This window comes from Psammomys obesus, unplaced genomic scaffold (assembly GCF_907164565.1).
Source record: "Psammomys obesus unplaced genomic scaffold, mPsaObe1.curated_primary_1811, whole genome shotgun sequence".
In the NCBI taxonomy this organism is placed as follows: domain Eukaryota; kingdom Metazoa; phylum Chordata; class Mammalia; order Rodentia; family Muridae; genus Psammomys; species Psammomys obesus.
The window spans coordinates 5,231,106-5,242,605 of NW_026596445.1; positions in this window are offsets into that span (position 1 = coordinate 5,231,106).

An 11,500-nucleotide genomic window follows, 5' to 3' on the forward strand; every position below is an offset into this window, starting at 1 on the left:
TTCCCAGAAAGCATCTGGACTAGCAACCCAGTCTCCAGTTACAGCGGGACTTTCTAACCTGGCGGCGTAGCAGCACTGAGCTGGCGGGGCACATCAGCCCTCCAGTTTAAGACTAACCAGGGCCAAACCAGAGAACAGAAAGCCTGATTACCCCTATCCCTACTGACGTGACCACCTTGAAATCTCCAGCTGCAGCAAGACCTCATAACCTGGCAGTGACAGCAGCACGTAGCTGGCGGAGCACATCAAAGAAGCAGGGCCAAACCAGAGAGCAGAGAGCCCGAATAACCTGATCTCTGCCAAGTGACCTGCCTGTAAGTGAGTGCACCCTTGAGAATATGCAGATGCCCAGATCCTGGGTCCTTCTAAAACAGAAGCCAGGCATCGAACCCCCTCCCACCCATATACCCACTTTGGGAAACAGAGGGGCACTTGGGACATTGAAGTCCCTGCTCTGTGGGTCTAATTGAGGAGTTAAGGCAGTTAATGCCAGAAATTGCACTGCGATCATCACTAGCGCCTGCGACATACACAGTGCAGAGCTTCTCCCACACACTCAAGGGTTCAATATTAGACATCACTCTGTCCCTTGAGACACACATCCATGCACACCTACACACATACACACACACACACACACACACACACACACACACACACACAGTTGCATTTGCCCCGTCTGTGCCTGCATACTTTTCTCCCACAGGTACAGCTAGTCCTCAGCACACGCTAAGGACACGGGACCTCTCTCAGCTTGCTGAAGAACTCTCCAGACGCCAGAGAGAGACAGTGCCAGTCTGATCTGCAGAATCAAAAAACAAACAGGGAAGGTTTCAGATAAGCCAATGGACAGGGGTAGGCGAAAGAACACTTCCAACATAAATTAGGACATCATGACTTCACCAGGAAGCCCCAAAATTGATGGATACTCCAATTTATCAGAAGCACAGGAAAATGACCTTAAAGCAATGCTTACCCAATTATTTGAGGCTCATAAAAAGGAAATGAACAAATCTTTCAAAGAGTTGGCCAGTCAATTGGAGGTAAAGAAAGAAGAAATAGACAAAACCCTTAAAGAAACACAGGCAAACATAGCCAAACAAATAGAGGCACAAGTAGAGATAAAATTAGTGGCATATAAAAAGGAAATGAACAAGGATATAGAGACCATTGTAGAGAGACAGGAATCCAAATTCAAACACATGAAAGAAATGGTGCAAGGCATGAAAACAGAATTAGAATCAATAAAGAAAACACAAAATGAGAAAACCCTTGAGCTGGAGAACTTGGAGAAAAGATCAGGAACCACAAAAGTAAACATCACCAACAGGATACAAGAGATGGAAGAGAGAATCTCTGGAGCTGAAGACACACTTGCAGAAATTAATACTTCTTTCAAAGAAAAGTAAAATCAGAAAAGTTCCAATCACAATATATCCAAGAAATCAAGGACGCTATGAAAAGACAAAACTAAGAATAATAGGAATTGATGAAAAAGAAGACTCCAGGCTCCAAGGTCCAGAAAATATTTTCAAGAAAATCATAGAAGAAAATTTTCCCAACTTTAAGAAAGACATGTCCATAAATATACAAGAGGCCTACAGAACTCCAAATAGACTAGACCAGAAAAGAAACACATCATGTCATATCATAGTCAAAACACTAAATCTACAGAACAAAGAAAAGATATTAAAAGCAGCCAGGGAAAAAGGCCAAGTAACATATGAAGGTAGACCTATCAGAATCACATCGGACTTCTCATCAGAAACTATGAAAGCCAGAAGGGCCTGAGCAAGTATCATGGAGACTCTAAGAGATCACAAATGTCAACCCAGACTACTATATATACCCTGCAAAGCTTTCAATCAACATAGATGGAGAAAACAAAATATTCCATGACAAAAATAAATTTACACAATATCTACGCATCAAACCAACCCTACAGAAGATACTAGAAGAAAAACTCCAATCCAACGAAAACAACTTCACCCAAGAAAATAGGGCATACAGATAATATCCCAACAAAAATGAAAGAAAAACAAGCAATGAAACAGGGTAAGATCACTGACTCCATTAAAAAAGGAACTAACATGCATTGGTCACTACTATCTATCAATATCAATGGACTCAACTCACCAATAAAAAGACACAGGCTAACAGAATGGTTGCGGAAACGGGATCCAACATTCTGTTGCATCCAAGAAACACACCTATACAACAAAGATAAACACCACCTCAGAGTAAAGGGTTGGAAAAATGTTTTTCAAGCAAATGGTTCCAGAAAACAAGTTGGAATAGCCATCCTAATGTCTAATAAAATAGACTTTCATCCAAAGTTAATCTAAAAAGATAAGGAGGGCCACTATATTCTCATCAAAGAAAAAATCCACCAAGAGGACATCACAATCTTGAATATCTATGCCCTAAATACAAGAGCACCTACATTCGTAAATGAAACATTATTAAAGTTTAAATCATACATTGATCCTAATACCTTAATAGTGGGAGACTTCAACACCCCACTCTCCTCAAGGGACAGATCAACCAGACAGACACCAAATAGGGAAATAAAAGCACTCACACAATCCCTAAATCAAATGGACCTAATAGACGTCTGCAGATCTTTCACCCAAACTCAAAAGACCTACAAGATATGATAAACATAATGAAATCTGTACACCTAAAGAAGATAATCAAGAAAGTGGACATGGGTGAAGATGATCAATCCTCATTTAGAAAGACAAATGGGATGTGCATTGAATGTATGACAGGAGTCTACCTCAAAAGGCATCTGAAAGACTCTACCTAGCAGTGTTTCAAAGCAGACACTAAGACTCATACCCGAACCTTGGCAGAGTGCAGAGAATCATATGAAAGAAGGGGCGTTAGTATGACATGGAAAGGATAGGAGATCCACAAGTACCAAATATATCCGGGCACAGGGTCTTTTCTGAGACTGACACTCAACCAAGGACCATCTATGGATATAACCTAGAACTTCTGCTCGGATGTGGACCGTGGTAGCTCAGTAACCAAGTAGTTTTCCAAAGTAAGGGGAACAAGGACTATTTCTAACATGATCTCAAGGGCAGGCTCTTTGACCTCCCCCCGCCAGGGGAGGAGCTTTCCTGTTAGGCCACAGAGGAGGACTTTGCAGCCAGCCCTGAAGATACCTGATAAAACAGGGTCAAATGAAAGGGGAGGAGGTCCTCACCTATCAGTGGACTTGGAAAGGGGCAGGGAGGAGACCAGGGAGGGAGTTGGGAAGGAGGAGGGAATGAGGGAGTGGGATACAGCTGGGACACAGAGTTAATAAATTGTAACTAAAAAGAAAAATAAAAATTAAAAAAAAGATTCATTTATTCAGTAATTATATAGAATCTCTTATGGATTCTTTTTTTCCAGCCATGGAAGCATACAATAATAATCAAGACAGTCTATATGAACTCCAGAAATGGAAGAGCATTATGAAACGCTATCTTCTGGATACTGCATAGCTATCATATGTCTACTTTCATAAGACCTATATAAAACCAAGCCAACCAAAATTCTAGCATAAATTTGATAAATAATCTCCCGATAACAATTGTTACTAAGTAGCTATTGTAGGTTGGTAATTGCTAGGGGAGGCAAATTATTTGTTTTACAGGTTAGGTTTATAAAGGGATTTTCATTCCTCAGCAGATGTCATCCATGGACACATGGATAATGCTAAATGACTTAATGACATAAAAAATACACAAACTTTTGAAGGATATAAGTAGAAGGTGTAAAGAAGACAAAATTAGTAGGAGTAGATATCACCATATTTGACTATTTACCTGTATATAAATTTTCAAAAATAAAATAATATTTCACAAAGATATGAAATCAATAAATCAAGCGATCCAATTAAAAATGGAGTACATGCAAATTTCATGATTTTCTTGTTTTTTAATTTCTGAGTAATATTTCATTACGTAGACATACCACAATTTCTGTATCCATCCTCAGTTGAGGGGAAACTGGGTTGTTTCCAGCTTCTGGCTATTAAAAATAAAGCTGCTACAAACATGGTTGAGCAAATGTCCTTATTGTGTACTTGAACATCTTTTGGATATATGCCTAGGAGTGGTATAGCTGGATCTTGAGAAATCTTTATTCCTAATTGACTGAAAAAGCACCAGATTGTTTCCAGAGTGGTTGTACAAGTTCACATTCCCACCAGCAGTGGAAGAGAGTTCTGCTTACTCCACAACCTATCCAGAATGTGTTGTCACTTGAGTTTCTGATCTTAGCCATTCTGATGGGTGTAAGGTGAAATCTCAGTGTCTTTTTGATTCAGCATTTCCCTGATGAGTAAGGGTAAACATTTCTTTAAGTGTTTCTCTGCCATTAGATATTCCTCTATTGAGAATCCTCTCTAGCTCTGTACCCATTCTTAATTGGATTACTTGATTTGTTGCTGTTTAACTTCTTTAGTTTTTTTTTTTATATTTATACTGTATATTAGCTCACTGTCAGATATAAGGTTGGTGAAGATCCTTTCTCAATCTGTAGGCAGTCATTTTGTTCTGATGACAGTGTCCTTTGCTTTATAGAAGCTTTTCAGTTTCATGAGGTCCTATTATTACTGTAGCTCTTAGAGCCTGAGCTGTTGTTGTTCTGGTCAGGAAGTTGTCTCCTGTGCCAATGAGTTCAAGTCTCTTCCCTACTTTTTTTCTAACATGTTTAGTGTGTCTAATTTTATATTGAGGTCTTTGATCCACTTGGACTTTAGTTTTGTGCAGGGAGATAAGTATGAAACTTTTTGCATTTTTCTACATGCAGACATCCAGTTAGAAATGCACCATTTGTTAAGGATGCTGTCTTTTTTACCATTGAATGGTTTTGGATTTTTTTTTCAAAAACCAGGTGTCCATAAGTGTGTGGATTTATTTCAGGGTCTTCTATTTGATTCCATTGATCCACCAATGAGTTTCTATGCCAGTACCATGCAGTTTTTAGTATTGTTTCTCTATAGTACAAAGAAATCATGAAATTTGCAAGTAAATGGTAGGAACTGAAAAAAAGTCATCCTGAGTGAGTTATCCCAGAAGCAGAAAGACAAACAGAGTCTATACTCACTCATAAGTGGATATTAGACATATAATATAGGATAAACATACTAAAATCTGTACACCTAAAAAAACTAATCAAGAAGGACTCTGGCTAAAATGCTCAATCCCCATTCACAAAGAAAAAGAAGACTGACATCTGAAGAAGGAGAAAACAGGGAATATGACAGAAGCCTACCACAGAGAGCCTCTGAAACGCTCTACTCTGCAGGGTATGAAAACAGATGCTGAGAATTGTGGCCAACTATTGGGCAGAGTACAGGGAATCTTATGAAACAAGTGGGAAATAGTAAGACCTGGAGAAGACAAGAGCCCCACAAGGAGAGCAACATAACCAGAAAATCTGGGCACTCCACCCAAGGACCGTTGATGGAGATAACCTAGAACCTCTGCACAGATGGCAGTTAATTGTCCAAATGGGTTCCATTGTAATGGAAACAGCGACTGTCTTTGACATGTTTTGCCTTCTCATTGATCACCTATCCCTGAGGGGGGAGCAGCCTTACCAGGCCACAGAGAAAGACAATGCAGCCACTCCTGATGAGACCTGATAGACTAGGATCAGAAGGAAGGAGAGGAAGACCTTCCCTATCATTAGACTTGAGAAAGGGCATGTGTGGAGAATGGGGAAAAAGAGTGGGATTTGAAGGGGAGGAGGGAGGGAGCTATGGGGGAATGCAAAGTGAATAAAGTGTAATTAATAAGAATTAAAATTTAAAAAATGGGGTAAGGAGCTAAACAACGAATTCTCTATAGAGGAATATAGAATGGCAGAGAAACACTTAAAGAGATGCTCAACATCCTTAACCATCAGAGAGTTGCAAATCAAAACTACTCTGAGATTTCACCTTACACCCATCGGAATGGCTAAGATCAAAAACTCAAGTGACAATACATTCAGGAGAGGTTGTGAAAAAAGGGGAACCCTCCTCCATTGCTGGTGGGAATTTAAATTTTTACAACCACTTTGGAAATCGATCTGGCACTTTCTCAGACAATTAGGAGTAGTGCTTCCTCCTCGTAATCCAGCTATACCCCTCCTAGGCATATATCCAAAAGATGCTCAAGTACACAACAAGGACATTTGTTCAACCATGATCATAGCAGCTTTATAGAACCTGGAAACAATCCAGATGTTCCTTGGTGGAGGAATGGATACAGAAATTGTGGTACATTTACACAATGGAATACTACTCAGCAATCAAAAACAAGTAAATCATGAAATTTGAAGGCAGATGGATGGAATTAGAAAAGACCATCCCGAGTGAAGTATGCCAGAAACAGAAAGACACATATGGTATATACACACTTATAAGTGGATAATAGACTTATAATATAGGATAAACATACTAAAATCTGTATACCTCAAGAAGCTAAGCAACCAGGAGAATCCTGGCTAAGATGATCAATCCTCACTAAGAAAGACAGTGATATATTTTCTTTTTTTAATGTTTTTATTAATTACACTTTATTCATTTTGTATCCCCCCATTATAACAAAGAAATAAAGTGTTTTGCCTAAATGTTTACAATTTACTATTTTTAATATGCTATGATGTATGAGACTAGAAGTGATATGCACTTTTTACGCTGTTCATGCTGAGAAAACAAGAAAATCTATTCAAAGAAGAAAAGTGCACCTCGTTCAACTATGTATGTGATTATGCACTATTCATTCTCCTGGAGCATCCTGTTGTTCAGAAAAAAATTATGACAGTCCTTAGCATTACCCACTGAGAGATAGAATTAATTTGTATGTGTAGTGCAGATTAAAAGTTTAAAGTTGATTATTAACTATGATAAATTTCATATCCTCCTATCAAAAAGCAAAAGCAGGTGTTTCCTATCAACAGTAAGTACTTTTCTTAAGGTTATGAGGCATCCATTTTACCTGTAAATATATAACATTTAAATGTGCACACACACACACACACAAATATATACACACAGGTGTACTCACACACACATGCACTAGCACACATGCACTCATACACAGACATGTGCTCTCAAAAACATGTGCATCCATACACACACACACTCACACACTCACACAAGAGATTAGTTGGCTTCAGCAGCAGGTGCTACCAGAAAAGCTTCAGATTGAAAATGAATTAGAAAGGAGTGCAGTTTCTAGAAATGTTCTTCTTGTATTATTGTGGAAGTTACAAGATTTAGAAACACCATTTGATTAGTGTTGAATAAACATAGATATGCTGAATAAAGTTATTGTATCAGTTAACTAGTATTCATTAAAATTTTTAGCACATTTATTTACTATATATTTATTGTGTGTATGTGTGTGGGTTTTCATAGGGAGTGGATGTGCTTGTGTGCTTGTTGGCACACATTTGATGGCCAGAGGATAATATGTGAGAATTGGTTCTCTCATTCTTTGTCAGACTCAGAGACCAAATTTAGGTTATCAGGCTTAGCTGCATACACCATTATCTGATAAACCATGGTAATGTCAACCATCGAACTCTATGGCGTCAGTTCACTAATTTTTAATAGTATTGGTCTCATTATCTTAAGAGTTCACAATTTTTCCATCACTGGCAACAAATAATGGTAATTTGTTCTACAGCCAAGTATGAGTCATGAGTGGTCTGGAAATACAGATTTAGGTTACCTGGAACTCCATTGTGCAACAATGTAGCAATTTTAAGAATCTTTTATAGAAACAGAAACTGTTTTTAATTACATATTATTTCTAAAATTTTTAGCAATACTTTGAGGATAGCATTTCATATGATTCCCTGTATTCTTCCCAATGTTTGGTTATGAGTCTCAGCTTTTGCTTTGATATGCTGGGTAGCATCTTTCAGAGGCCCTCTTGGGTAGGCTCCTGTCCTGTTTCCTGTTTTCTCCTTCTTCCACTGTCCATCCCGTTTGTCTTTCTGAGTGAGGATTTATCATATTACCCAGGGTCCCCCTTCTTGAATAGCTTCTTTAGGTGTACAGATTTTAGTATGTTTATACTATACTATACGTCTAGTATCCACTTTTAAGTGAGTATATACTTACTCACTTTCTGCTTCTGGGATATCTCACTAAGGATGATCTTTTCTAGATCCCACCATTTCCTGCAAATTTCATGATTTCCTTTTTTTTTTTTTTTAATTGGCTAGCAGTATTCCACTGTGTAAATGTACCATAATTTCTGTATCCATTTCTCCACTGAGGGACATCTACATTGTTTCTAGGTTTTGGCTATTATGAATATAGTTGCTACAAACATGGTTGAACAAATGTCCTTGTTGTATACTTGAGCATCATTTGGATATATGCCTAGGAGTGGTATAGCCAGATCTTGAGGAAGCACTATTCCTAATTGACTGAGAAAGCGGCAGATTATTTCCAAAGTGGCTCTAAAAGTTTACATTCCCACCAGCAATGGAGGAGGGTTCCCCTTTCTCCACATCCTCTCCAAAATGTGTTATCACTTTAGTTTTTGATTTAAGCCATTCTGATGGGTGTAAGGTGAAATCTCAGGGTCGCTTTGATTTGCATTTCCCTGATGCCTAAAGACTTTGAGCATTTCTTTAAGTGTTTCTTAACCATTCCATATTCCTCTGCAGAGAATTCTCTCTGTACCCATTTTTTAAATTGGATTACTTGATTTGTTGCATTTTTAACTTCTTCTGTTCTTCATATGATATATATTTCACATTCATCCTTGTCACACAACTCCTGCCAACACACCCTACCCACCCAATTTTGTGTTCTCTTCTAAAATATAAAAAGGAACAGTGAGTCCAATTTGTGTTCTGGTCACATACGCTCATATAGTTAGCCATGTATTTGCAGCATGGTTGACCTACCAAGGGTCATATTGTTTTTTTTTTTAATTTTTTATTTTTTTACATTTATTGATGAGAAATGTTCTACCCATTTAGCCACTCCCTCAAAATCTTTATGCTTTAAGTGAAGTACATGGCAGCAAGCTGCTTCTATAGCACCGTTTGATATATATATAATTTTATGTTTCCTGTACCCTTATGTCATTATGTTCATCCCTTATGTATCAAATGTTTTCCATTTCTGACAGATGTTCTTTTGTACTGTTTTCCCCTATGGGACACAACTGCCATTTCTGATGACCATTATTAAAAGCAGGAGGCTGGTTTCTTAGGAGACCATAGCTCGTATTTCCCAAGTAAGCCAATCCGAGATGCTTCCAGAATGAGGTGGCATGACGTTTTCTGATTTAATAAGCTAACTTTGAGAAAACATCACACACATAAGGAAACCCTCAGTAAATATCTTTAGGGAGGCTTAAACAATATCACATGTGGCTGAGTATTTAATAAAACCTATAATTTTAGCTTGGGAATAAATTTAACATAAAATTGTAGAGCTAGTCTTCTACCATTTCCAAAGCACATTATTATTCTTTATTTACTACCATTTCCAAAGCACATTATTATACTTTATTTACTTTATATCCCCCCTCTAGTTCCCTCACTCCTTCCTTCCCAATCCCTCCCTTCTTCCCCCTTCTCTACACACTCCCCTCCTCAAGTCCACTGGTAAGGGAGGACTTCATTTTCTTCCTTCTGATCCTAATCTGTTAGGTCTCATCAGGAGTGGCTGCATTGTCTTCCTCTGTGACCTGGGAAGGCTGATCCCCCCTCAGAGGGAGGTGTGGAGAGGACAAGAGGTCCACAAGGAGAGCAACAGAACCAAAAATTTTGAGCACAGGGGTCTTTCCTGAGACTCATACTCCAACCAAGTATCATGCATGGAGATAACATAGAACCCCTGCACAGATGTAGCCCATGGCAGTTCAGTGTCCAAGTGGGTTCCATAGTAATGGGAACAGGGACTGCTTCTGACATGAAGTGATTGGTCATATTCATTTTTTATTTAACTTTTATTAATTACACTTTATTCATTTTGTATCCCCCATAAGGCCCTCCCTCCTCCCCTCCCGGTCCCACCCTCCCCCCTTTTCTGCACGCATGCCCCTCCCCAAGTCCACTGATAGGGGAGGTCCTCCTCTCCTTCTTTCTGATCTTAGTCTTAAAGATAAGACTTTCCCTCTCCTATCAGCTTTCACTTGCTAATAATGCCTCAACTAGTCACCTCTGCTCTCTATGCTGGATTTTCAACTACTGCAGGTGTTGTTCACATGTAGCTGCTTTATTGAATCTAGAAAACACCACTTCCTGACAATATTTCACCATAACTAACTTACAAACTTTCTGTTCATAAAATGATCCCTTAACGCTTAGAAAACAGTTGCATTGTAGATATCACATATAGGGCTGAGAACCTTTAATTTCTTATTTCCTGTACCTTCACCAGTTGTGAGCCTCTATTACAAATGTAATTTATTACAAAAGGAAGTATCCCTGATTAGGGTTTGGGGGTCATTAATCTATAAGTATAGTTAAAAGTCATTAAGAATCAGCCTAATATTCTCATTTACCAGAGTAAGAATAGTAGGTTGTCCCCTAGGACCTATGATTTGTCTAACCTTAGAGGCCTTGATCTGAGATTGGTGAAAGTTTTAAGAGTTTTATTTTATGGTTAGACCTAATATGCATTAAGAAAGTTGGATAGTTTCTTCTGTGAGATCTGTATCATTACTGAACTGGGGAGCATATCTTGCTAGGCTGGTCATTGTTGTAGCTTGCTGAATCCAAAGTTGTGTAAAACTGAAGAGTACCTTTTTTTTTTCTTCTCTATCATGAACAGCATTGTCCAGCTTACCAATATGAATAAATATTCTAGGTGAGTAGTAGGTTGATTTCCATGTTCTATGACTCTGCCACACAGTATTTTCAGCAATAAGGTGGATGTTCCCATCAAATTCTAGTGGTAACAGTAACTCGCAGTAGCCTGTAATATTTGGAGGTCTAAAAGTCACCAGTTTCTATCAAATTCAAGAGGTAACTGTGGCATCTAGTAGGGGCACTTTTTGTTACCCCATTAAAGGTTAACTCTATTTAAATTATTTTATATGTGTATATGATAATATTTTAGGAAGCTTCTCAGTAATAGTTTTTCAGATTACTTTTACACAATATCTTTATTTTTCATTATATCTTCATGCATTCCCTCCTCTATGCTGCCTTCCCACCTTCTATCCTATTTAACACTTTCTATTCTATTGTTTTTATTTCTATTTTATATCACTCTATACATTCTCTCTTTTGAAAGGCTGTCCTTCATGGCTTCTTCCTTCCTGTTTCCTGAATTCAATAGCTACTTGTAAAAATATGAATCCAGGTATTTAGCTTACTTTGAACAAAATTCAACTTGAAATGGATCAAAGACTTCAACTTAATACCTAATATATTAAATCTTGTCATCTTTATCTCATGAAACTTAAAATATTTTCAGGATAAGATAGTGCCACTATGCACATAAATTCACAGTGTCTGTTAGTGTATACACAAG